The 25,910-nt window shown below is 44.5% G+C and overlaps 1 protein-coding gene across 2 annotated transcripts in view; it reads right to left on the bottom strand.

Annotated features, from left to right (window-relative positions):
* LOC147723043 (poly(rC)-binding protein 3-like) overlaps positions 1–25,910 on the bottom strand; it is a 2,582,273-nt gene that overhangs the window by 133,903 nt on the left and 2,422,460 nt on the right. For both annotated transcript variants that reach the window (XM_086965416.1, XM_086965417.1), the window contains one exon: positions 3,342–3,427. The gene's annotated coding sequence lies outside the window, so the exon portion shown is untranslated. The remainder of the gene's footprint in view (positions 1–3,341; positions 3,428–25,910) is intronic.

The following is a 25,910-nucleotide window of genomic DNA, read 5'->3' as shown; positions in this document are numbered from 1 at the left end:
TATAATTCATTCAGTATAACAAAGATACAGAGAACGACAGTGTCAAAAGAAAGCTGCCCCAGCACTTGAAATCTCTCATACCAAGGCTTTGGGATCAGCTATGTTTGAAGTGGAAATTTGGGAATGTGGGAACACTGATAGTCTCTCTGTGATTGAGCATCGATTTTGTAGGATCTCAACTAATTCTCCCAGTGAGCACTCCTCTAACCCCAGTTTTTTCGGATCTTGCCCAAAGTTTGATTGTACATAAAGTAAAGTGCACTCTTTTCATGTTCTGGCATCAGGTGTGGACTGCAGAAGGGCTTGCCCTCTATCACGTGGGCCTCATGGATCTTATCACATCCACATGTGTTAGCAAAATTCTTTGGGTGAGGTCCCTAAGGGCACTCAACTGAGGTTGGAACTGTATTGGACCGCACCGGAGAAGTTGTGTTTGATATCTAGAGATAGGGTCAAATAAATCTACTGGGAATCTAATTTAGTGGAAAGTGGGACTGAATTCAAGGGATCTCTCACTCTAGTATTCATAGATTTCAAACCTTGTTCCTAATATGATATTGAAAATATTGAAAAAAATGGCCTCAGGTATGACGCGCAAACTTTTTCTACAATTTAGACACAGGACACTCCCTACCAAAATGTTCTGAAGTAAATGGCTAGCCCAAGTCCCACTTGATGATCAGTGTCCAGCATGCTGGGGAGGACTCGAATCCTTTGTACAGTTATTTTGTTGTCCTTGCTCCAAAAATTTGAGGTCAAAGTGAATTGTCCCTTTATGTAGGAGCGTTGGCACCAGACACCATCTTGAAGCAATTAGAATCCTTAGCACCGACGCACTGAGAATTGTGTTGTTGGGTATTGCAGAATTTCTGATGGCTCTCTGGATTAAGCGTTTGAAGTGTATTCTGTGATCAGGTCCTTAATGCTGTATGACATGTGGCTAATGGGCGACTTTCCTTCATTTAATATTATGTGATGGTTTTATCATGTTACCTAGTGATGCATATCGAATTTGGAATTTGATCTACTTTTATGCTCTTAAATGTCAATAGTGGGATACAGAGGGGGCTTCTTCTGTTTCTATCTGTGGTACCTCCGTTTGTTTTTATTGTTAGCTTTGTTTATATAAAATAGAAATGAGAGCATTTTCCATTGAGATGTTACTAAATGATTAGATAGGGCAATCTTATTCAGTGCTGTTGTATCATGTTGCCAATGGAATACCTTTTGATTTATTAGTTGGAGGGAAGCCCTGTGCTTTTATCATCCCTGTTTTAATTTATGATTGCTTTTTTATGCTTACATGTGTAATCTTGTGAGATGTACTTTTTAATATCTAAATGATCCAAAATAAAGTTTTATGATGATGATAAAATTTGAATTACCTTCACTTGGTGTTATTGAACAGTCAACAGTGCATTCCGCCCAACAGTACCCCACAACTTCCACTTGCACTTATAATTTGCCTTTCAGTAACAGAATACATTATACAGAAGTACATGCACGCATCATGGGACAGCAGCCATATAGTTGGCAAGGCCCTGGCAAGTCAACGGCTATTATCCGTCGCCCACATAGGAAAGGAAATAATCAGCTAAAGTTAGGGTGGACAAATCACCCCTTACATGCATAGTATCACATAGTAATCATGTACTTGGTTTCTGATAACTGCTTACTACAAAGATTCTTACTTCCATCAAACTGGTCTTACTTTTATATTAACCAACACAAACAAGTAATATAGTAGTTTTTAAGAAAGAAATCTCTACTACCTACGCACACCATAACAACTATATGCAACAGGTTGATGGAAATCCCCAAGAAAACACTATTGTGCCCTGCTAATGGTCGAAAGCCCTGTACAAATGCAGTTGACATAACATGTTTCCATGCAATTTGAAATTCAACCCATAAATTCATATGACTCCCTTTCCAGCACTTGAACCTGCCCTCAAAAATCTTGATTACCCATTTGATTGTTGAAATTGCTCCTGAGGTTTCCAAATTATGTCAGATATACTATTGCTAACATTTATGAATTCATGCCACTTTGAATGATTATAAAAAGAATGCTTTAACACACACGAAAATCAAGTTTAAAATGTAAGCAGTGCATTGATGTATACTTGTATTGTATCAGCTGACATGAGAAAAACAAGCATTGGTAAAGGCAATATGTCTGCTCTTGGCTGCCAGCCTTGGGCTTTGTCAATGCATGTTTTATTTTGTCATTTTTTTCAAAAGGTTATGGTAAGGGGAGCTGTGACCTTGCCAATATTGTAAAGTAAACAACAGAATATAAATAATAACATACAAAAAGTAACATCAGCACAAAACAGAATGCAACACAAATGCAGTACAACAAAACAAAATCACATTGCAATAGTGCAGCATAAAAACACAGCAGCCCAAAAAAGATGATAACACATCACCACCACATCAAGCTGCCAACACGTATGCACTTATGTTCTTGCCACACATTACCACCTTCTGAATCCTGTGTACATAATAATGAGATAAAAGGTGTTTGGAGCACGTGCTGCCATAACCGACCAACAAAGACATAAAATAGTGGCAGTCAAAAACGTGTTGTGATCTGACCCTTTGTCCCTAACACGATTTGGGGCTGACGGGTGTCTTAAATAGTTGAATTGCTGAAGCAGCCATATGCGACCACCTTGGACAGTGGGAAATGTTTTCTTGTTTCGTGAACTTTAAAAGCTTCTGTTGCTTTTGTGTGGAAATGCAATTGAATGTGTTGAGAAAACTAAACAGCAGAACATAGGACAATGACATGCACAAAGCAACATAACAACACAATTAAAACATAATGGGGCACCATACAACAAAACAATTCCAACAGAACATGACACAACCACAGCACACCAGAAAATCATGTTGCAGTAATGCAGTACAAAAGCAAACAGAAGGCATCACCACCACAAAAAAATGCCACACAGCAAACATGCACGAACATTCCTGTCACACATTACCACCTCCAGATGACCACCTTTAATAATATGGTAGTAAAAGATGCTTGCACCAGGCACTGCATTACTATGACCAAGGACATGAAATAGCGCCAGCCAAAAATATTTTGTGATCTGGCATTGTGTATCAATTTCTGTGACATTAGATGCAACAAATAGGCAAAGTAGTATCAGTGTAAAGTTCAGTCTATAGAGGATTTAGATTTCAGTGGTAACACCTTATGACCATTAATAAAGAGTTTATGAAGAGGCATGAAAGAATGTACCATAGAGAGAGATTCAAAAATGATTGTTCATATGAAGACGGGCAAAGCAAGCACTTTGAAAAGGTGTGTCAATGCTGGGACTGACCTCAGCTCACAGCCTGCTCTTGCTCACTCTGTTCTCTTCCCTCCTGACTCCTCTTTCCGGCTTTATCAGGGTACTGATGGGACTTGCTGTAAAAGAAAGTGCAAGAAATAGAATAAGCGAAACTCTGAAATACCTGATCAATCAAATCACATGGGATGCAACAATATGAAGTTTATAAAGAGGAGCAAATTAAACTACACATGTTACATTTCACTGCAGAACCTTCAGTTTCACAGGCAATTATGATTTGTACTAAAATATGAAAGATATGTCAAGACATGCCATACTTTACTTTTATCTCCAAAAATATTTTATAAATTAAATATCATGTTTATAGCCCTGAATTGAAGACTATATGTAAAAAAACCAAATCCTGAGTATTGAGGGGACGATTACAAACAAGCATTTGGAAAGCCAACAGATCTCTTCTTTGTGAACTATTGAATTTGCCAATACCTTTTACCATGCTGTCCAGCATGCCCAATACTATGCAGCAGGGCTAAATAAGAAAAAACAAAGACTATTGCTTTAATTTGTATATGTACACACCATGCATGTGTGAACCTACAAAATTACGTGCCTGGTTCTTTTTTTCTTTGCCAATCCAACTTGGATCAACAAATAAAAAGAAAAAAACGAGCAAATGCTTTTTGATTTTTTGGAAAGTAGGTGCAGGGAAGCATCATTAGTGGGTATGTGGAAGCACCATGGGACAAAGCGGTAGGGGAAGCAATGCTGGTGGGGGTGCAGAAGCAACACGGACAGACAAAAAGAACACTGAAAGTGTGGGTAAGGGAGGCTGTACAGAGGACACTGGGATATCAAATGGGTGAGAGAAAGAGCAGCATGGAGCAACCAGTGCTGGGGGGAAAAGCAAATGTGCGAGCAAGAGAGGGAGCGATGAGGGGGAGAGGGGGCGATGAGGGGGAGAGGCACATGAGCAGGGCCAGACTGGGAACCAAAACCGGCCCTGGCAAACGTGCTAGGGCCGGTTTTGTCCGATTTTGTTACAGGGGGGTGATATTGTCGGCCCTATAACAAAAACCGCCCATACCCTGGGGACCCACCGGGGAAACCCCCATTGCCTGCTAAGGCCAGTCCAGCCCTGCACATGAGTGAGAAAGCAATGCAGGCAGGGAGCATCATGGAAGGAAGTGGGGAGAACCACAGGGGCGAAAGACAGCAATGTGGCGAGGGAAAGAGAAACACACTAGAGAGACAGCTGGAAAACATGTGCACTCTTTTGGAGTGCTTAAAAAGAAACAAATAGCACCTAAAAAAAGCAAAGAGGTCTGGAATATAGTAATGCATCCATGCTCCAGGGGAGGAACAAACACAAGAAGAAGAAGAGGGAAAAAGGAAGGAAAGCCCACACTTAGTAACAAATAAAATGCATGAAAATGAGAGTGACAATGAAGCCATCAGATGGAAAGCAATGGGCGGGCCTTAAGCCAACTGTAAGCTAACAATACATTTCGCAACAGACAGTACATGTACTGCCTAGTAGGCAAGAATTAAAAATACCAAAATGTTATAGAAAGGACCCTCTAGTAAAGTTATTGACATACGTTTTAGTATCAGGCATGAAATGGCGTTGAGACTGTAGGGGAAGGCTACATAAAGAACAAAAACAGACAGAGAACAGGGTGCACTACACTAATGATCAACGTTGTGTTGTGTGGCACTTCACTGAAGTGCACAGTACTAACAGGTAATCTGCACATAGACATTGTTCTGGGGAGGAGTTGAGTCAGCTGGAATTTCCAGGACTACATTGGTAATGTACAGTATTGTGGTGGCCATATTGGAGTTTGTTGGCACTGCATTGAACAGCATTGCTATACAATACTGTATTATTAGGAAAGGTTTTTGCACTGCGCTTCTTTAGAGCAATTTCAGTGTGGTGGGGTCTGGAAGTACAAGGCGAGTTATATAGCTGACACCACCGTGCCATTTCTTCAAGTCATAAAGTCTTTTATGCCAACAGTAAATATCACTCAATGTTTATGCACAGTCACAAATCCGCTGTACCACATTTGGAATACCCCGCCAGACCCTGATATGACAGGCAAACTATTCTATCTTACCCCACACTATAAGCCAATACTTCTACCATTCAAGCACAAGAAAAGAAGTACCTTCTTGCTTGGAGAGTAGATACAAACGTATCTTTCATTCCATGTTTGCGTGGCAGTTACAGCTTTGCCACAACACCACTGCAAACCTCATGTGCGACACTCACACTTGTCTGGCTTAGAAGACACTATACACCCACACTCTACCAACCACACACACTTATTTTAACTAATTGAAAGGCTTTAAGGCCTGTGGTATGGAGTTTCAATACATAGTTTGCAAAATTGCTTAACAAGATGGCATACAAACCAATCAGCGATGCTTCGACTATTTGCAGAATGTCATGTTCAAGCCCCATTTACAGTATTTAATGGTCCAGAGAATCGAAACTTGTGAGTGATAAGTTCACGCTCCTAAATGCTTGTATAATGCTCCTTCAGAGTATTTGGGAAGAAACCTGTCAAACTTGCCCTTGAAAAAATGTTGCCAACCACAGAAGAACCTATTTGACTAAGCCAAATTACTGAACATGATTGAGGCAGTCAGTTAGCTGCGCTAATGAGGGCTTATTTTCAGTGGCGGGTGCCTCTGAACGGGGGTGGTGCGGGGTGAAAAAAAATTATCTTCTATGCAGCTGCTGCCGCGTGCCTCTCCCCCGCCACACGCCTTTCCTCTGTCTGCTGGCAGCACCGGAAGCATCCAGGGTTCCCGACACTCCCAGCCAATCACGACCTGCTCTGAGTGGCCTGTTTCGCCGCTCATGCAGTGCCTGGGGAGGCTGGGCATGTTCTCCACTGGGCTGTGCCATACAGCCCAATGGAGAACATGTCAAGTTGGCATGACGGTTTGGTCTGCCCTAGAGGGCCGGTGAAGCCGAAATGCGTACACAGGGAGGGAATGCAAACCACTCCTGCTCCCTCTGCAGCGAGCCAACCATGCCCCACCCGACCTGCTGGAGCAAAGAAAAATGTTAAGATGTTAACTTCTTGTTATTATCATTTTATTTTTATTTTGCACTGCTCAAGGATCAGTGAGGGGACGCTCCTCCGCCTTAGCGAAGGTGCCGCCACTGCTTATTTTTATACCCTTTTTCGCAAACAACATGTTAATGCTCTGCATGGATTCTGGGGGGAAAGTAATTTGCCTATTTGCAAAAAATATGACGTGTTTTATTTTCGATTTCAATATTTAGGAAAGGTTATTGTTACTTTACATGTTCGCAGCTGCCCTTACGCTTTTCGCGTTAACACCGCTGACATAAATGGCAGGCCCGGAATTTCGGAAAACTGCATTTCTCATTGAAATTCTTTCGGAGAAGATGTTCTCTGAGGATCTGCTCAATTAACCGGGGTCAACACCTTGTCAACCTGTCACGGAGATCAGATTTTATTTACATGTTTTCCCAACACTTTCTGTCAGAGTGACTCTGGTGTCCCCGCTGGACAGGCGGTCGCCGCAAAACGCGCCAATTCTGACAGGAAAGGCCTGAGCCCTCCCTTCTCATCAGCAATCCATCCCCTCTCACAAACGCCTCTTGAGAGAGGGAGGCCAGCTTTGCGTAATCCGCGTTAATGTCACTGTCCCCTCAGGAGGCGGCAATGTGATGTTGTTTATTGTTATCATATGGTGCTTCACAAAAGCAGTTATGAGTACAGGACCTAACACTTCCCTATTAGTAAAGGTGCAGGAGGAAATAGTCCTTTCTATTTGCACTAACGTTATCTGAATATTTCCGGGATATACTAATTGTATTAGAATTTTGGAGCTAATTCACAAAGACACATTAGAGCATTTAAAAGAATAATACAGGAATATTACATTACACGCTCCAAAATGCCTTTGTGAATAGGCATCGGAGTATGTATGAATTGTTGGTGTTTATATAGCACAACCCTCCCTGGGGAGGAATGAAGCACTGTGTGTAGAGGTGGACTTTAGGAGATAATGCACACTACAGTCCGTCTCCGCCCAAACAAATTATTTCATAATTTAGCATCATAAGAAAAAATGAGTTACCATATCTTCCATTAAATGCTTCCAAAGGAGCCATTGAGACTGTGATATATATAAGGATGCTAAAATATGTCAATAATATTTCGATCAAATCCAATTTAACATCATATATAAATTGCTGAAGAGGCTAATGTATCGAAGTGCGGAACAGTCACCAGTACAAGAAAAGGAGAAACCCTAAAGTCAGACTGTCAATCTGCCTCCCTCAAATAATTAATAAAGTGAGATATAAATACTTTACAAGTCAAGTCAATAAGTCTTTATTGCGATTCTTCATCATAAAAGACAATCTAAAACAGTAATACAAAATCCATGCAAGATAAAATTCATCGTATACAAAATCTTTCTAAAAACCAGTAATACACAGGTACGTAAATATTTTAAAAACAATGCTAAAATAGAATTCAATGTACAATAGGCAGTAGACTTTAGATATAGCTAAAATATCTCTAATTTAGAAACTCGATAAGGGCCGCAGATCCTGAAGTTGCCCAACTATGGTTCCTTCTTCGAGTAGCCATAGCGTTGATCAGTCCTACAAACTAAGCTAACTACTTTACATACTCTCCTGGGCTGTAAAGACTGAACTCAAATGACGTGATTTGGTGAAAAACTAGTCACAAAACTAGTACTGTTCATCCGAACAGTTTGTATAATTCCTTTATAGATATATTCACTGATACAAAGGACCTAAAGAAGTCTGTTGCTGTTGTGCCCGTGGTGACCCCATAAGCCCTACTGCACAGTCCTTGCTATTGCTCACTCGTCATATGGAGACGTTGTTTATAAATAATGTATGGGAGGCCCCGGACGTCCTATACAGTCCTCACCCATCAATGTGACATCAGGTCTGACAGGCGGTTAAGGTAGGACTCCTTCCCTTAGATTGTTAAAAAGAAGACACCCATGTTTTCCCCGTGCCTATGACAATCAACGTGCTCTGGTCACAGCCGAAGAGATTGTCATGCTTTTCACCTTCCAGTGGTTTTTAGGCTTTAAAGATTGCGTATTATTTCACACTAGGGTGAAAGTTTCTCATTATGTGCATGTCTTCCCTAACTTATTCTCATTGGAGTCACAAATACAAATGTACCATGGTTATCAGAGAGGATTATGGGGAATAGTACCACAAGAACGTTTAAACAAGTTTTGGCAATGCTAGTTCTTTTTATACTTTAATATATGTTATTGTCGGGGAGGAGCTACGACACCAACCAAGATGGCCGCATAGTCTCCCGGCTCCGCTGACCTCCGTCCTACGCTCGCTTATCCTGTCGAATATCCTGATCTCCTGCCCCGGATTCGTGTGGGTGAACTAGTCGGCACCCCGATGGTGTGACCGCGGAATTTTTCTAATGTTCTGGGGTGAAGTAACATCGAAAATGTTTTAAGGCCTAACCCAGACTGGAAGCCGGGGTCTCGCTTGCTGGTCTACCCGGGTCCAAAGTGAACAACAACGGACTGAGGAGAGTGGTTGGGTCCGGTCCTTGGAACTTTTGAAAATTTCTCTGGACTACTTTGCAACCATCTGCTGCCTGGTGCTGTACCTGAGGTGAGGTGACGGGTGGCGCGCGGTGCTGCGTCGCGGGGGGCCCCGGCCCGGAGGCCCGGCACTAGCACCGCTGGTGCCCCGGGGCGGGGGTCCCACCGCGCGTTGCTGCGAGCTGCTGGCCCGTCCCTCACGGCTTGCTTCTGCTCCGGCGTGTCCTGTCCCGGAGAGGGTGCCTCTCCGTGGAGATCTTTATGCCTGCGGACGTATGGTACTTGGCGGAACGGACTCAATGGGATTTTTCGTTTTTATTTTGTTTCTATGGCCTTTGTTCTCTTCTCTTATCTTTCTTTGTCTTTTTCTTTTTCTGGGTCAGTGCAGTGGGTTTCCTTTGGTATCAATCACTGCTCTTTCATCTGTGCCTCAATTTTCGTGGTGTTCTCTGGATCTCAGGGCAGGTGACTTGCAGGCGGGAATTGACCGTAATATTCCTTCATATCCTGAACCGCCTGTTTCAGCGCCATTGATTTGACCGATTACTGTTTACTGTTGACAAGTTTACTATTTTGCCTGCCATTTTTCGCTGCTGGGAAATTGTTCGGCACCTGATCCTTCCATCTTATACTATACAATGAAAACCTTTTATATCCTGCTTTTCTAATTGTGCTATTCAGTAACCAAGAGTACGCTAGTATGGTGATTCTGCTCCCCGAGGTGCTGCATGTGATTTTAAAAATTTGCTCTCTGCTAATCTAACTGCTTAGCGGCCAGCCCCGGGGGTTGTAGGCCCATACTTGTATTTGGTTGAAATGTCAATAAAGGTTTTCAAAAATAAATAAATAAATAAATACATATTTATGTTATTGTCTTTGAACAGCAATAGTTTATGTGGCATTCAGCGAGGGGATGGACGTTTAGTTTACCAGTCCATGTTATTAAATTAAGACATATGCACACAGTGTTTCAAACTGTGGTGTTAATTGCAGAACATTTGTAATAACGCAACATCCTTTACAACTTGCATTTTCATTGCAAGTATGAAAATCAAAACATCGAGTTCACCATTCCTTATAATTTGCTCCTAATTATCTTCCTCTTGCTCCCCTGACTTTTCATTAGTACACTTCTCTTGCTAGAAAGCTGTGCTTAATTTGAGCCTGTGGTTTCAGGTGGGATTCACATGCACTTATTTTTGGGGACTAGCACTTATTTTTCCTTATCAGACTGTCACCCAGACCAAGAGAGAGAAAAACACATAACAGGGAAAGAAGGAGAAAGAGAAAGATGAAAAAAGTGAAAAGGGGGAAAGCAGGCAAGAAAATGAGCCTGAGATAAGGTAAACAGCAGGGGTGATTTCTCTTTGTGGTCAGAAGAGTGTTGCCCCTCTTGCTGTGAGCGCAGCAGTAAACACATAATATTAAAATGGTTCATTACCATTTTATTATTCTGTTTGCTGCTGGCCTAGTGAGTCGAGGGGGAGGCCGGTTAGATTTCTGCAGATTGCAGGATGACATTTAAGCAGTTCAAGTACGCATGTCAGATTGACCGGCTGTCTACAGGCCAATCTGACATGCGCACATCAAAGCCAGTAATCCCAGCAATGTAAAACAGCCAAGGGATTGTAGGCACAGGCTTCCAGCCTCAAAATAAAAGCCTGCTCTAACCAATCCTGGAGCTGCAGCTCCAGGACTGGATGGATTTGCGTGGCACAAGGGAGGAAGTCCCTCTCTTTCCTTCCGGCTCCTCGTAACCACCAGGATCAGTGGGGAGAGGTGCAACTGTTTTGAGTTCCTGGTGGCAGCAGCATTTATAGGGAGTATACCACCATTCATTAATGTTTCCAGCCACCATGGGTAAACACCAATGGAGTGCCTGTCAAAGAATAAAGAGACATGGGTGTTGTCGAGATCGTGAGGTGAGGGGCGCTAGGCCCTCATGACGCAGCAAGCACACAATGAGGCAGACACCGACACAGTGGTGACAGATGGGTGAATGGGCCCCGGAGCACGAGCGCTCGGCCCCTTTATTGGCCAGTGTCACATGACCTGTGACGCCTGGTGGTGGGTGGGTGTTAGGTGTACAGTTACAGAAAGAACTGAGACACTAGACCGTGTCTTACGTTACTACATCCCTCCCAACCTTAGTTAAGCAAATTACCCTAACTAGAGTTCAACCTGCGGGGAAAAACATAAACAGTTCAAACAAAACTTATGATTTACACGACGATTCCCACGTGGTGGTCTTTACTGCTGGTTCAATTGATTGCTGGCAATGTCTTTTCTTTTGTCTTGGCAGACTTGCAGCTTGTAAGTGGGCTTTACAGTCTCTCTCGCTCTGTTTCACATCCTGTGAACGTGCAGAAGTATAAATATACATTGAGTCCCAAGTGTGTTACTTTTCGCTGGACCGTCCTGTCCAAAGTGCTTGGTTGAAACTGGTGTCTGTTCCTGACTGGACTTTCAGCTGCAGGTTATCCCTCTCACGGATACCCCTCTCTCGTGGGTGTCCCCTCTCACTGGACGACCCGGAGGCCTTTCTGCCAGGTTTCCACTGGACCGGTGTGCATGCCGCCTTGCCTTCTTCAAACATGTTGAAGGTCGTCGCTACGGGTCATCTTCTCCGTGTCCGAGTTCCACCTGAAAGGGTGTTGTTGGCACTGGTTCAGTCGTGTGCGACCTTCGGTCTTCCAGGATCTCCAGCGTGAGCTTCCACAGTCCGTCTCTCGTGTGGGACCCGCTGCCACCGGTGTCCCTGAGGCCTCTGCCCCTGGATTTCCGCGGCCCTTTCGTCCGTTCCATCCCAGAGGTGGGTGTTGCCAACAGACTGGCGTGCTCTCTTCTGTCCTTCCATGGATGACTGTCGAGTTCGCATGTGGACGCTTCCTTCCAGTGGTGTTACTTGTAACTTGGTCGTGCGTGTGGACTGTTATGCACCTCTCACGTTCTCCTCGGTGTTTCCCCTTTTGAGTGTCGTGGTGTCTTGGTTCACACTCCTCTTAGTTATCGTCCATTCTCTTTGTCGTCCTGTCGTCGTGCTTCTGACCTCTTTTCCTTTTCTTCTCTTTGGTGGTGGCAAACGTGCCACTCAGACCTCTTCTCCTTTCTCCTTTGGTGACGTCATGCCACTCAGACTTCTTCTCCTTTCTCCATTTTCTTCGCAACGCGGTCTGGTCACCTTGCTGTTACATCTTCCTAACCAGACTTCTCCAGGCAGCGTGCACTCCACCTGCTTCCATCCGGTCCTGTCCTGGTTCACGGACACTGTCTTCTCTCGTCAGTCTGTGACTGGACCGGGCGTTGCGATCTTCTCTCTCTCTTTAGATGTTACATGTTGAATTGTGGTTGTCGAAGTTCGTTAGTCGCTGATCGTGGACTGTGTCTTGGTGTTTGAACTTCTTGGACCTCTGGCCGGTCCACTCTGCCGATGCTGGCAGGTTGCTTTCGGTCGTCCTGTCGGACTTTGCGCTACAACAGTTCCTGGGGGACCCGTTGTGGGTCAGCACTTGATGGGCGATCATCCTGCGGATCGGCCCCCGGGAGGCGCCATGGATCTGTTGCGGGTCGGCACTTGATGGGCGATCGTTCGCGAAGATTGTTCTGCGCGATGGCGCTGCATGCATTCTTCTTTCTGCTTGCGGTGGCTGTGCGTCGCCACGTGGCGCGTTGTTTGCGCACTTACTGTTCAGGGTTCTGGGACGCCTGTTGCAGGACGTTGGGTACTTGCTGCTTTGGCTGTCGTCAGGTACTTGATGCTTTGGACCGTTGGCGGGAGTAGTTGATGCTGCGGTGAGCGCCTGTGGCCACCAGGCGTCGCTGCTCTCTCCGTCCTTTGATCGCGGCAGTCGTTTCCCCGGACGTTCTTCTGGTGCTTGGCAGTCGTTTCCTCCAGACGTCAGGGCTTGGATGCTTTGTGAGGCATTGGTGCCTTTTTCCCACGTCGCGTTGGAAGTGGCAGCCGCCGACTCCTTGCTGGTGTGGGTTGGTGTCATTTGCGCTGTTGCGCAGTTACTTGCTGCGTGAGGTTGGATGCTTGCTTGCTGCGGGAGTTTAGATGCTTTCCTTGGGGGCGCTACTCAGTCTGATGCCCCTTGATGCTGTTGACTGAGCTTGCGTTGTGCAATGCTTGTTTTGGTTCTTGTGGATGTAGGTGCACTTTTGCTTTCGGCCACTGGGTGTCAGTGATGCTGGATTCTTGGAACAGCCTGTCTTGTGGCTCTTGTCTTCCCCTGATGTGCACTCTACTGCCTCAGTCTCTTAGTGCACAGGGGGGGCTGGAGCTGCTGCTGTGAATCGGTCACAAGGACTGGACGCCAGGGGCTGGAGCCACTGCTGGTCACCTGGCCCCATGCTGCCCTTCAGGTGAGTCCCTTCCCTGTTTTGGTTTGTTTGTGCAGGGAGGGGGTGGTAGGCTTTCAGTGTCCTGCTGGGTAAGTGATGTGCAGGGAAGACGGCTCAGTGTTTTGCCCAGTTTGAGCTCAACTTTGGCAGTGCTGGCAGCTTACAGGCACTTTGTTTGGTCATAGAGCCCACGAGGTGGAGGCTCCTCTAATCTGCAGCGGCGCTGGCCGCGTGTAGGCGCTTCCTTCTTTCCCCTCCCCGCTCGCTGCAGCCTCGGCAGTCCTCGCGAGGGGGGGGGGGGGGGGGGGGGGGGCGGTTTGATGCTTCCTCAGGCGGGGAGCGTGTCGCTCCGATCACTCTTCCCTGGGCAGGGGGTGCATTAGGCAGGCCGCGGGTAGGCTCCGCCGGCTCTGCCTTTCAACGCTGATTAGGCTCCGGTCTCCCGCCGCAGCAGCTTCACCTTCCACACGCTGCGCGGCGGAGACCTGTCACGGACGTCGCAGGTCGCGGGTAGGCTCCGTTGGCTCTGCAGTTATTATCCTTCTCGGGGGTGCCGTCGGCAGGCCGCGGGTGGGCTCCGTTGGCTCTGCAGTTATTATCCTTCTCGGGGGTGCCGTCGGCAGGCCGCGGGTGGGCTCCGTTGGCTCTGCAGTTATTATCCTTCTCGGGGGTGCCGTCGGCAGGCCGCGGGTGGGCTCCGCTTGGTCTTGATCACGTTGCGAGGGGGTCGGGAGGCGGTTAGCTACTCCGCTCCCTTCCCCTCGTTGTCGACGGGTGTTGCGGGTCCGGCCGCACTTCTTCACGCCGCCATTCGTCTCTGTGCCCCTGCCGCTTCCAAGCACACACGCGGCGGGGGCGGGGGACGACTCGGGCAGGCAGCGGGTAGGCTCCGCTCCAAACGCTTCGCCCTGGGGCACCCCTTTATGCTTGTCGGCCCTCTTCTGCCACGCGGGTAGGCTCCGCAGTGGTCTCCTCAGTTCACTCACGCCGCCGCCGCAGCCTTTCACCACACACGCTGCGCGGCGAGGACAGGGGACGCTTCAGGCAGGCCGCGGGCGGGCTCCGCTGGCCTTCTTGCACTCGGGGCACACTGCGCTTAGGCTCACCTTCGGCCACATGGCCACTCTTGCCACGCGGGTGGGCTCTGCGTTGGTCACTTCACGGTGGGGCTCAGTCGCGGCCCAGTTTTTAGCCGCTGCAGGTGGGATCCGCGCAGCCCTCTATTTATCCCTCACAGGGGGAGCAGCTCACGATGTGTTCATGAGGTGCGTGGTCGGCTCCCGGTCACCTCCTCGGTCTTGTCGGCCCGGGGCTTGGCTCACGCCCCGCGGGCCTCACGGAAGGCAGGCGCCGATCCTGTGAGGGGAAGGGGGGGGGGGGGGGGGCGCGACGTCGCCTCACAGCTCTCTCCTCTTCCCCCACGATGGTTTCAATTAGCTGTGGCACGCTGGGCACAGCTCCGCCTCGTCGCCATTGTCGAGATCGTGAGGTGAGGGGCGCTAGGCCCTCATGACGCAGCAAGCACACAATGAGGCAGACACCGACACAGTGGTGACAGATGGGTGAATGGGCCCCGGAGCACGAGCGCTCGGCCCCTTTATTGGCCAGTGTCACATGACCTGTGACGCCTGGTGGTGGGTGGGTGTTAGGTGTACAGTTACAGAAAGAACTGAGACACTAGACCGTGTCTTACGTTACTACAGGTGTAATCAAAACGATGCAGCCTTACTATTTGGCACCCCGACCTTCAATAGCGCCCACAGCGGGCTTCTGAGAAAACTCTGGGCACCAGCACTTAATATATTACAAGCTATGCACTGGTAGACAGTGTCCTCCTGCTTTGCTGAGTAAGGGAAAGAGAAGAGGGATGGAGAGAGAGAAGGGCAAAGAGGCCCAGAGAACGACATAAAGAGACAGCTAAAGCAGGACCATAAGCAACCTAAGGAGAGAGAGAAATGAGGTAGAGAGCGAAAGAATTAAAGAGCAAAAGGTATTAAATATATCCGAAGAGAAAAAAAGAGGTAGAGAGAAAGAGAAAAAACTGAGAAAAGGAGACAAGTAAGGATTTAGAGTGATATAAAGTAGGAGAGAAAGAGATTAATTAGAGAAAGAAAGAAAGAAAGAAAGACGTAGAGGCTTAGATAGATGTAGACAGTGGAAGAGAGAAGTCGTGAGAAAAATGTAGATGTAAAGTGGCGAGAGACTGGAGAGGTAAAGAAGTGAGGGAAAGTGAGAGGTGAGGTGCTATAAGTATTGGTGTGGGTACAACTTTAATTGCCTATGGCTTTCTTGTTTAAGTTTGAGTGTTGCTCCATACCACTGTTATTGTGACTATTTTAAAATGTTGCTGGACAGTCAGTAACCAGTTAATCAGCTAGCGTTAACACTGGATGTACTGTGCTGCTAATAGTAAAACTGTCTTTTTTGTACTGTGGATTACCATTTTTAACATGAGGTAAATAGAGAAAGGTGTGGTAGGGAGGGAATTTATTCTGGAACAAAAGCAGAGAGGAAGGAGGAAGGAAGATACATGAGATAAAGAGAGGTTCATTAGAGACCCTAAGGTGACGCAGAAAAAGAGAGGTGAACTTTTGCAGATACAGAATGAGAGGTTGAGGTATAGAAAGAGAGAGTGATGGGGAAAGAGAGGGTCAGATGGGTAAGAGAAAGAAAGAGGTGAGCGGGAGCGCGAAATCAAGGTGAAATAGAGGTACGTGCAGTGATTGGAGTGAGGTGCGGTAGAAAGTACGATAAGGTAAACAGGCATGTAGGGAGAGGTGATTTAAAGGGAAAAGTAGGGAGTGAGAGAGATATATACAGAGAGAAGAAGAGAGGCATATAGGAGAGGGAGGTACTGAGAGAAAGTTGAACGAGAGAGTGAAAGAGGGTAACAATGGAGAGAGAAAGATGTCATGAAGTGGAAATAGAGTAGTGAGAAATCATTATGATGGAATGATGAGAGAGAGTGGTGAGACAGGGAAAAGGATTATATAAAGGTAAAGAAAGATGAGGTAGTGAGGGACAGAGAGGTGAATTAGAAAGAAAGTAATGTGGTAGACAGAGAGGTTCATTAGATGCAGGAATTATACAAGGAGGTGAGGTGGACAGACAGCAACGAGGGGGGAGGGGTATATAGAGAAAGTGAAGATATAGAGATAGTGACATAGGCATGTAGAGGAAGGTGCAGAGAGTGGTAGAGATAAAGGTCAGATTGTGAGAGGTGTACAAGGGTGGGGTCAGGGATAGGCATATTGAGGGAGGTGAGGTAAAGAGTCAGGTAGAGAGAGCTGAGATAGCTAGAGAGTGTTAGATATGTTGAGATTGAGGAAGCATAATATTTTAAAACATCTTACATGATACTTTTACTGATTTAGATACAAACACCTGAATGTGCGCATTGTCCAGGATGAACGAAGTGATACAGCAATATAGACAAACAAAGTAACAGCACCATAAAAGCGTGCTTGAAAGAGCTAGAAAAGGAGAACATTCATTTCTTAATAGTTATAATGCTTATTGACAGATTTTCATAACAAGATTACTCATGGAATGTTGTTTTACTATTCACATACTGATGAAAACTAATGAATCTAATGAGGAGGCCTAACAATTCTATTGCCTTTCATTGCAAAAGCATTATAAGTATATTGTGGTGAAATTATGCAATACATTAGCTGGGAAGTTGAAACTTACAGAGGTGGAAGTAGAGACCTTAAGGATTATAAAAATGTAGAAACAAATTAGTAAAATGGTTTCTAAGAATAATTAACATTATGGATATTGAAAATTTGTGGCGGTAGGCTATAGCTAACGCTAATCAATTGTGTATAATAATACATTCGTGAAACATTTATTATCCTTCACTTATTATGAAATGATGACTTGATGCTTTATATTTGATTTCAATTAAGTTTAATTCAATTCAATTCAATTTCAACTTTATTTTAGTTCTATAGACCATAAAAGCATGTTGTTAAAATGTATAAAATATCCACCTATAAAACAAGTTCATAACATAGTGCATTGTGATACCAATCAGAAAAGTAAGTCTGAAAAACATGTTACACAATCATCCAAAATAATCATTTGGAGTAGGTAAAACAAAATACCTTTATACTCTGTCAATCGGAAAGTTGAAATATGAAACATAAAAAAGTGATTTAAAAAGATATATTTCAGCATTTGCAGTTCTAGTTCAAAGGGGGTTTTAGTACATTATTCAAATCACATCAACCTTAAAGCCCCTTAAATCACATCTGCGTGACTTAACAAGAAACACACCAAAGGGCATTTGCTTTAGAACAACGTTCCCTCCTTTTTCCTATATAACCACACTACGTTCAGAAATTGGCTGATTCCAAAACCTGCAACCTGGCTTGTATCTGATCTCATAATACGGGAGACCACCCAATAAAATCTCACCACCGCCATAAATTACACATTGGTTTAATCCATCTCTGCCTTGGCCCAGCATATTTTGGACAAAAACAGGATTTGTTCAACATCCTGCCTATCATATTTTCAAAAGTCACAGGTTATTGGGGTAGATTGGTGGAGCTTACATCTACGTGTGCATTTTTTAACTGACAGTGTTTCGAGTCTAGATTTTATTTTGGGGCAGTCCTAGGACTCAGGTAAAGTTGTGATTAATCTCGGCACTGTAATCAATGTATTTTAGTTATAAATCCAGTGTAATTTAATGTATTAACAGCTGTTAACCTATATTGTGGAACACGTTTTTAATCATGTTTGTTTGACTTTTATGGTTTTACTTATAAAACCGAATAAAGTTTATTGAGGATGAGGATGTAAAGTGTGCACGCCACAGGTTGTTGGATCTCGTCTAAATAAGCTTCTTTGACTGGGGAAACTTTATACGCTAGGAATGCTTCAGTCAAGACCCCAATTTTGCTTTATGATGGTGTTGGTTGATTTTTTGTGCCAGAACGCGGCTTTAGCAATGCCCTTAGAAGCGTCCCGATCATAGAAGGAGTGCTCCAATGGTCACTCAAACCTAGATCGATTAAGTGACGTTAGACAAACTTGAACCTGGGGAGTAGATGTGCGTTACTGAGGTATTTAACTTCCACTACCGCCAACCTATAGTGTTGGAGTCCTGCGGATGACCACAGCCTCACCCAATGCAAAACCGGTTTTAGCATCACTAAATCTCTCACCCGTTTTAGTCCTGTGTCAAAGTAGAGCGGTAGCATAGGAGTACTCTGTGGGAGGCTGAATAGTGATCTCAAAAAATTATTTTCCTTGGTAGTCAGGCCTTTAGAACTCAATATGCCTCAGACTTCTGCACCATAAAGTGCAGCAGCCTGTGCATTTGCCCTATAAACCTCTATGGCTGGAGATGCAGGTTTAGGCGTGGTTGCCTTAAACCTCTTGATAATGGCTGAGGGAGAATATAATAGCAACATTTCACTCTTTTCCATCTGAGATTTCGGAATCCTGCTCTTGCCAATTCTAATCCCAAGGTATTCAAATTTGCCTACTACTTGGAGGGGCTCTCCATTCATCTGGTACCTCCCTCTAAATGTTTTGTGCAGGTTGAATATCAAGATTATGAAATGATGTATTGCTATTTACATACACAATGAAAACTTATGACGGTAATGATGAGGCCTAACAGTTCTATTGCCTTTCATTGCAAATGCATTATAAGTAGATTGTGGTGCAATTATGCAATACAATTAGCTGGGAAGTTTTAACTTACAGAGGTGATAGTAGAAACCTTACTGATTATAAAAATGTAGAAATTATTTCAGTAAAATGGTTTCTAATAATAATTTGCAGTTTGGTTGTTGAAATTAAGTGGTAGCAGGCCATAGTAAATGCTAATCAATTTTGTGTAATATTACATTGGTGAAACATTTATCATTCTTCACTTATTATGAAATGATGATTTGATGCATTATATATGATTTCAATTAAGTTTAATTCATTCAAAGCGGATGTATGCATTTTAAGCTTTAAATGTGTTCTTCCTTGCGCTACAATTTTTCCTTAGCAAGCATAATAATTCATTGATATTTCTGCTTTTTTTAATTTTAGTTTTATATAGCACAAACTTGACCAGCATTGGGTATCAGAGCGCTTTATATAGCACCAGTTGCATTACATGAGAACACATTCTTTTTGTTAGGCACGGGGAGATTAAGTGATTTGCCCAGAATCACAGGTTGTTCAGCGTCATTGCCAAGACTCGAACTCAGTTTCTCAGATTTGAGGTCGACAGCCCTAGCCGTTAGACCAACTCCTCTCCCTCCTCTCTCTTGTTCTGTGCATATTTCATTTTACATACAAAGGACATTGTTTCGAAGTTCACTGTGAGATGGCTCGGTGTGACAATCAACTCTCAACCTATGCCATAGTTTGTTACATTGTATATTTCTTACTGTTGACAAACCTGTGGGGCCCAGAAAGCCAAGTTGTTCAAATGAAGTGCATGGGAAAGAATTCAGGAGTAACTAAATTGTATTTGGTGACTAATTACATAAACTAATCATATGATGGACTGGCTAACAGAGTGACATCACATCATTAAGGTGTCATAAGGACTATAAAAGAAGAAACCCCAAAGGAGGGGAACATACATTCTCATCACTTTATTATTTTCTTTTCGTTGGAAGAGAATGGAACTCTTTTCCTATGATTTTAAATCCATTTTTTATATTTCTATCTTAAGCTGCCATTTTGCTGATGCTGATGATGATGCATAATTGCCCGAATTTATTATTGTATCCTGATGTTTTTTTATTTCAAACTGTTTTTAATTTATCTTTTAATCTAAATGTGCTGTAGGGAGAATCAGCAGATCTTCTCAGAATATCAAGTTCAGCTTCTTCTATTCGTTGTTGCAGTAGGAGAGCTTCTAGTTTGTATCATTCTAGTTAGAATTAATTTATTTAGGAGACTGGGTCTCTCTGCTGTAGGGGGGCCAGTACAGTTAGAGGGATAGATGAATTGAAATTTAAACTTGAAATATTTATACCGCTTACGCTGGATCAAGATGCAGAGAGAATTAGAAAGGCGGTACAGAGAGAGGGGCGTGATAGTTGTAGATGAGATGACACTTAAGAGAGACACATGAATCATGGAGATATGTGAGGTCGAGAAAGAGAGGTAGAGAGACAAATGTAAACATCTGTCCCTCCCATATGGGCTTTTGTCTGTTACTGCTCTTGGTCCTCTTGGCATGTGCACTCATTATGTGGGCAGGTCATTTATTACAAACCTTAGCTATTCCATCAAAATTTCAATAACTGTCAATCTGCAGTACCACTTTTAACTCTCTCTGCTCTTTATTCCCTCTTAAATGCCTCTTAAATTTATTAACTTCATCCAATTGCTTTTTTAAACCTTCTGCCTTTTTCTGGTGCTGTATTTGTCTCTATCGCCCATTTGCCACCAACAGTAATTATCCGATTTCAATGCCATATTGTTTCTAGGCAATCATGGATGTGTAGCACCAGCCTTACAATTCAACATGTGCTACATTTACAGATGTTTCCCACTTAAACAGACTAGCGGTTTTTTTTATTTAAAAAAGGTGCAAATTAAATTCAGTGTAACATTTGGCACTATAAAAAAGTTAACCTATCACCTTTAAGAGATATCACTTGTTGATTGCAGAAGTGAGAATGTTGCCCATATGCAGATAATAGCCCAAATGGGCAAAAAATGAGGAGCGCTGCAGTCTGCAGCAGACAACGAAATCCTGCATATTTAAACACATTTTGTTAAAAAGGTCAGAAAGAACTACTCAGTGTTTATCAAGCAAATGTGTTTTCGTAGTTGATGTCAGTTTATGTTTACATCACAGAGATCTCAAAGTAGAAGCAATGTCAAGAAGGTACTAATGCAAGTCTCAAATATGTTGCCTATCTTCTTTAAGGTCAAACGTCTTGAATGCTAAATTGCCTGCTAGTGAGACACAGGACATAACAAACGTATAAGGTGAAAAATTGGAAAGCTAACTTTCAAAACCACAACAGCGTGAACAGTGAAAAAAAACTAAAGTAGAGCTTAAGGAGATAGGTTTTGAAACACAGCTTGCATGAGCTGAGTAAAAGAGGCACACCTTGCATCACCACCAGTGTGTACAAGTAGGTGTGTGTTCCTCTGGGTGTAATGCTGTGTAATATTTACACAAACGAGTTTATTCTGGAAGACATAGAACCCAATATAGACAATTATGCTGTCAAATCTGGCTAATTAAACAACAGGGGGTGGTGATGGACAGAGTTTCTGAATTAAGCAGAATACTCTCACCCAGTCAAGAGATCAGGGCTTAATCCAACACCGTTTTTTAGCTCACTGCACCATCCCAGCTCAGAACCTGGCTATATGCAAATTAGTCTGTCCCTGGCCCAGTGTATCATGGGAACAGGGCAAACCAAACTACACAGCCAATTCTTTCACTGGGAAGGAAACAAGCTACCGGGGACCGGTTTCTGGCATTTCAGCCGTCTTCGGCCCGGCTTGCTTGAATCCTGATGGTGCAATGAGCAAGGGACTCACGTCTGAGTATACCCTTCCACGCTTATGGTGGACAAAATAATTAAACAACAGGGGGTGGTGATGGACAGAGTTTCTGAATTAAGCAGAATACTCTCACCCAGTCAAGAGATCAGGGCTTAATCCAACACCGTTTTTTAGCTCACTGCACCATCCCAGCTCAGATGGATTAAACCCAGATCTTTTGACTGGGTGTGAGTGTTTGATTGATTCAGATGCTTCGTCCATCACCACCCCCTTTTGTACCGCTTTTGGCCGCCATAAGTGTGGCAGGGTATGCTCAGACGTGAGTCCCTTGCTCACTTTGCCACTGGATTCAAGCAAACCAGGCTGAAGACGGCTGGAATGCCAGAAACCGGTCCTCGGAAGCTTGTTTCCGGTCCAGGGAAGACATGGCTTGGCAGTTCGGGCTGGACTGTTCCCATGAGGCACAGGGTCAGACTGATTTGCATATAGCCATGTCTGAACTGGGGTGGCAGAGTGGGCTAAAGAACGGTGATGGATTAAACCCAGATCTTTTGACTGGGTGTGAGTGTTTGATTGATTCAGATGCTTCGTCCATCACCACCCCCTTTCGTACCGCTTTTGGCCGCCATAAGTGTGGCAGGGTATGCTCAGACGTGAGTCCCTTGCTCACTTTGCCACTGGATTCAAGCAAACCGGGCTGAAGACGGCTGGAATGCCAGAAACCGGTCCTCGGAAGCTTGTTTCCGGTCCAGGGAAGACATGGCTTGGCAGTTCGGGCTGGACTGTTCCCATGAGGCACAGGGTCAGACTGATTTGCATATAGCCATGTCTGAACTGGGGTGGCAGAGTGGGCTAAAGAACGGTGATGGATTAAACCCAGATCTTTTGACTGGGTGTGAGTGTTTGATTGATTCAGATGCTTCGTCCATCACCACCCCCTTTTGTACCGCTTTTGGCCGCCATAAGTGTGGCAGGGTATGCTCAGACGCGAGTCCCTTGCTCACTTTGCCACTGGATTCAAGCAAACCGGGCTGAAGACGGCTGGAATGCCAGAAAACGGTCCTCGGAAGCTTGTTTCCGGTCCTGGGAAGACATGGCTTGGCAGTTCGGGCTGGACTGTTCCCATGAAGCACAGGGTCAGACTGATTTGCATATAGCCATGTCTGAACTGGGGTGGCAGAGTGGGCTAAAGAACGGTGATGGATTAAACCCAGATCTTTTGACTGGGTGTGAGTGTTTGATTGATTCAGATGCTTCGTCCATCACCACCCCCTTTTGTACCAAATCTGGCTATTCATTTAAAATTTGATTTCACCATACATGCTCCTACCGTGGGGACCATGTTCAAATGTATGAGCATTCTGTGATTGCTCTCAATGGGAACTCCGTGAAACCCCATAATAGAGAACCGTATAGAACCAGCGGTCTTGACATATAACCCCGTATATGAAGACAAAGATTGGTCTCTACCAAACACTGACAATGAGCATTTTTAGAAGACATGAGATGCCCACCTGGATCTCGAAAGCGTACTCATAGAAAACCAATAAGTACGTTCAAGCACACTTACATTTCTTCCATGAGTGACAATTAGTACGCTTTCAGGAAATAGCATGCTGACTCCAACAAGAAATCGCTAAATAAGAACCTCAAAAACCTGTGTGGCTTAGTTTGAAAATTAATTGTGATCAAAAGACAGTTCTAGAAAGCAACGATAGATACAAAATGAGCTGAAATATTTGTAGTTTTCTTGGGCTGCAAGAAATAAAGACAAAAAGTGATTCATGGATGTCTGCCAAATAAGTCTACATGGCCACTGGTGCCCTGGCTTTCGCCAAAGCTATTAACATCATGAATATGTATCTCCAATGTTCAATACAAGAACATAATTGTAAAAAGTGACTGTAGTAGATTTGATTGGTCTCCAAAACCATAAGACGTGCAAGGTTGATAAAACTATTCCACTGAGTTAGGTATTATATTATTTTATGATAGATTTTTCTTAATGTAACTCAGCATATGCCCTGAAAATGCCTCTTTTGTTGACATGTAGAACTGAAAATAAAAAAAGTTTGCAAATGCTTTTGAAACATTAGGAAATGCAATCTGACACTAAAATTAAGCCGAAGATTATGTTATCTTTAGTTACCGATGGTACAGCAACATATTTGCAAGGAACACAAGCTCTCCACTCCCCACTGTGAGTCAACAGGAGGACTGTAGAGCAAGCGAGTGATGGTTCTGTTGCCTGAGCATGAGAAGCAGGCATACGACTGCACAGTCACTAACAAGGGTGCCAATGGCCTTAATGTAATAAACAAAAATAGCCCATTTTCCCCTCAGTTGCATAGTTAAAGACTGCCATAATTCGGGAGCAGTGGGCCCCTCACACTCATGGAGCCCAGTTCAAATGCCCCTGCTTAATGCAGATCGCTAGGCCCCTGAAACTCCAATTCTGAGATGTTTGCAGACACTTCTTGAAGCTGGTCGGCACATTTTCCCAATGTTTTGAGTATTCATTGTGCTTGAAATATAAAAACAAAATCTGCAATCGTGTGCTGTTGCTCGCCCACATTTTTTATTTTCTGAAATATGTAGACTCAGGGTGTGAGAAGATGTAATTAAACTAATGTAGTCAGGCAAACTGAGTGAATTGATACTTCATAAACAATCACGAACCTTCCAGATTTTAGTTAAAGTCGGCTAAATTTAACTTCGCCAATTCCTGTAATCCGGATGTCCAGAGCAACATAAATGATAAATCAGGCTGCAAAGGTTTTTGCATTCTGCAGTTTCGGCTGTCACCAAAATGACAGCGGGGAAACACAATGGCAGCCGCTGGGCCGCACCATCCATCCCTCTATGGAAGTTTCGCCACGGGACTTCGAGCGGTGGGGAAAGGCGGAGCGAGACTCTGCCAACAAAAATGATAATTGCCGGCCCCTCCTAGCCCTACCCCACACATGGAATGTTCCAGCTGCAGCACAGTGCCAGTTTTAAACCCCAAGTTTATTTGTATACGTTGCTTTCTTCGTAGTTTGCAAAATAATCAGAAAAGTAAATACTTAGCAAAAGAAAGTAGAGATCAAGACAGATGGGGGAATAAAGCCAGCCTTTCATTGTTACTGTTGAATCAAGATGCATATATTGGCAGCATCCCCTTTGTATCTCTGATCTCCACACTCTGATGACGTCCCACCCAAGATATGGCTCCTGCTGTCTCTGGCTGACATCATCGACCTATTTCATTCGGGGGCAGATCGATGTCATTTTCGAGCCATAATGAGGAAATGATAGGTTGTAAATTATACATGCGCTCTCCTCCCTTGTGATTATATGCAAATTGCAGCGCGTGCTGGAGTGGCAGTGGGAGTGCAGCTCTTCTCTGTCATTATGACTGTGACACGATGCGCGTTTCGCACCCTACGAGACCGTGGAACCAATTATCTATTGGCACAAGCCTATACAAAGATCTTAAACAGGTTAATTGAGATCTAAAACCTTTATGCGCGTTCCGCCATGTAATGACACTTCACGCGCGCCGCGCTTTGAGCACGCGCGACCTCTTTGCTTGCCCTGTAATTTCCTCGACGTGAAGCCGTTGAGAGTGTTGGCTGCGCGTGCAGAGGCTGCGGCCGGAAGGAGCGAATCTGCTAACTGCGCCACCAAGATGAGCAGCGCCGCGGTGGCAATATGTCAGACATGCTTCCAGATACTAACAAGCTGACATAATTACCGTCTGTCCCAGGGCGTCGCCCTCGCACAGTGAATGCCGTGTTACGGGCGAAGAGGAGAAAGTGCGCGGCGTCCTCTTTCGAAGCAGGCATGAATAGGGGAGGCCTCGCTCTCGCCTCTTCACTGCTGCTCGATTGGCGTGACAGGGTGGGAGGGGGAGCGCTATTATGCGTTCACCCCCAGCAAGAACCGCATACTTTTGAAGTCAAGCATGGCACCGGCGCGCTTAACCAGGAATTAAGAGCTGTATCAGTGTCAGCCTGCTATTGTGGTGCTCTCTGCTACTTCAGTGAGGAGGAATGGGCTAATGTGGGGGAAGAGGGCGCTGAGTCACTGGTTAGTGCAGTGGGAGTGGATCAAACAGTGAGATTCTGGGATGCGGAAGGGTGAGTGAATGTTAAATTACTCATAAATAGAAGGAGTGGG

Source organism: Lissotriton vulgaris, chromosome 4_1 (assembly GCF_964263255.1).
Source record: "Lissotriton vulgaris chromosome 4_1, aLisVul1.2, whole genome shotgun sequence".
NCBI classification, from domain to species: Eukaryota; Metazoa; Chordata; class Amphibia; order Caudata; family Salamandridae; genus Lissotriton; species Lissotriton vulgaris.
The sequence above is the reverse complement of the archived record's forward strand: the minus strand, read 5'-3'. Positions and strand labels throughout refer to the sequence as shown.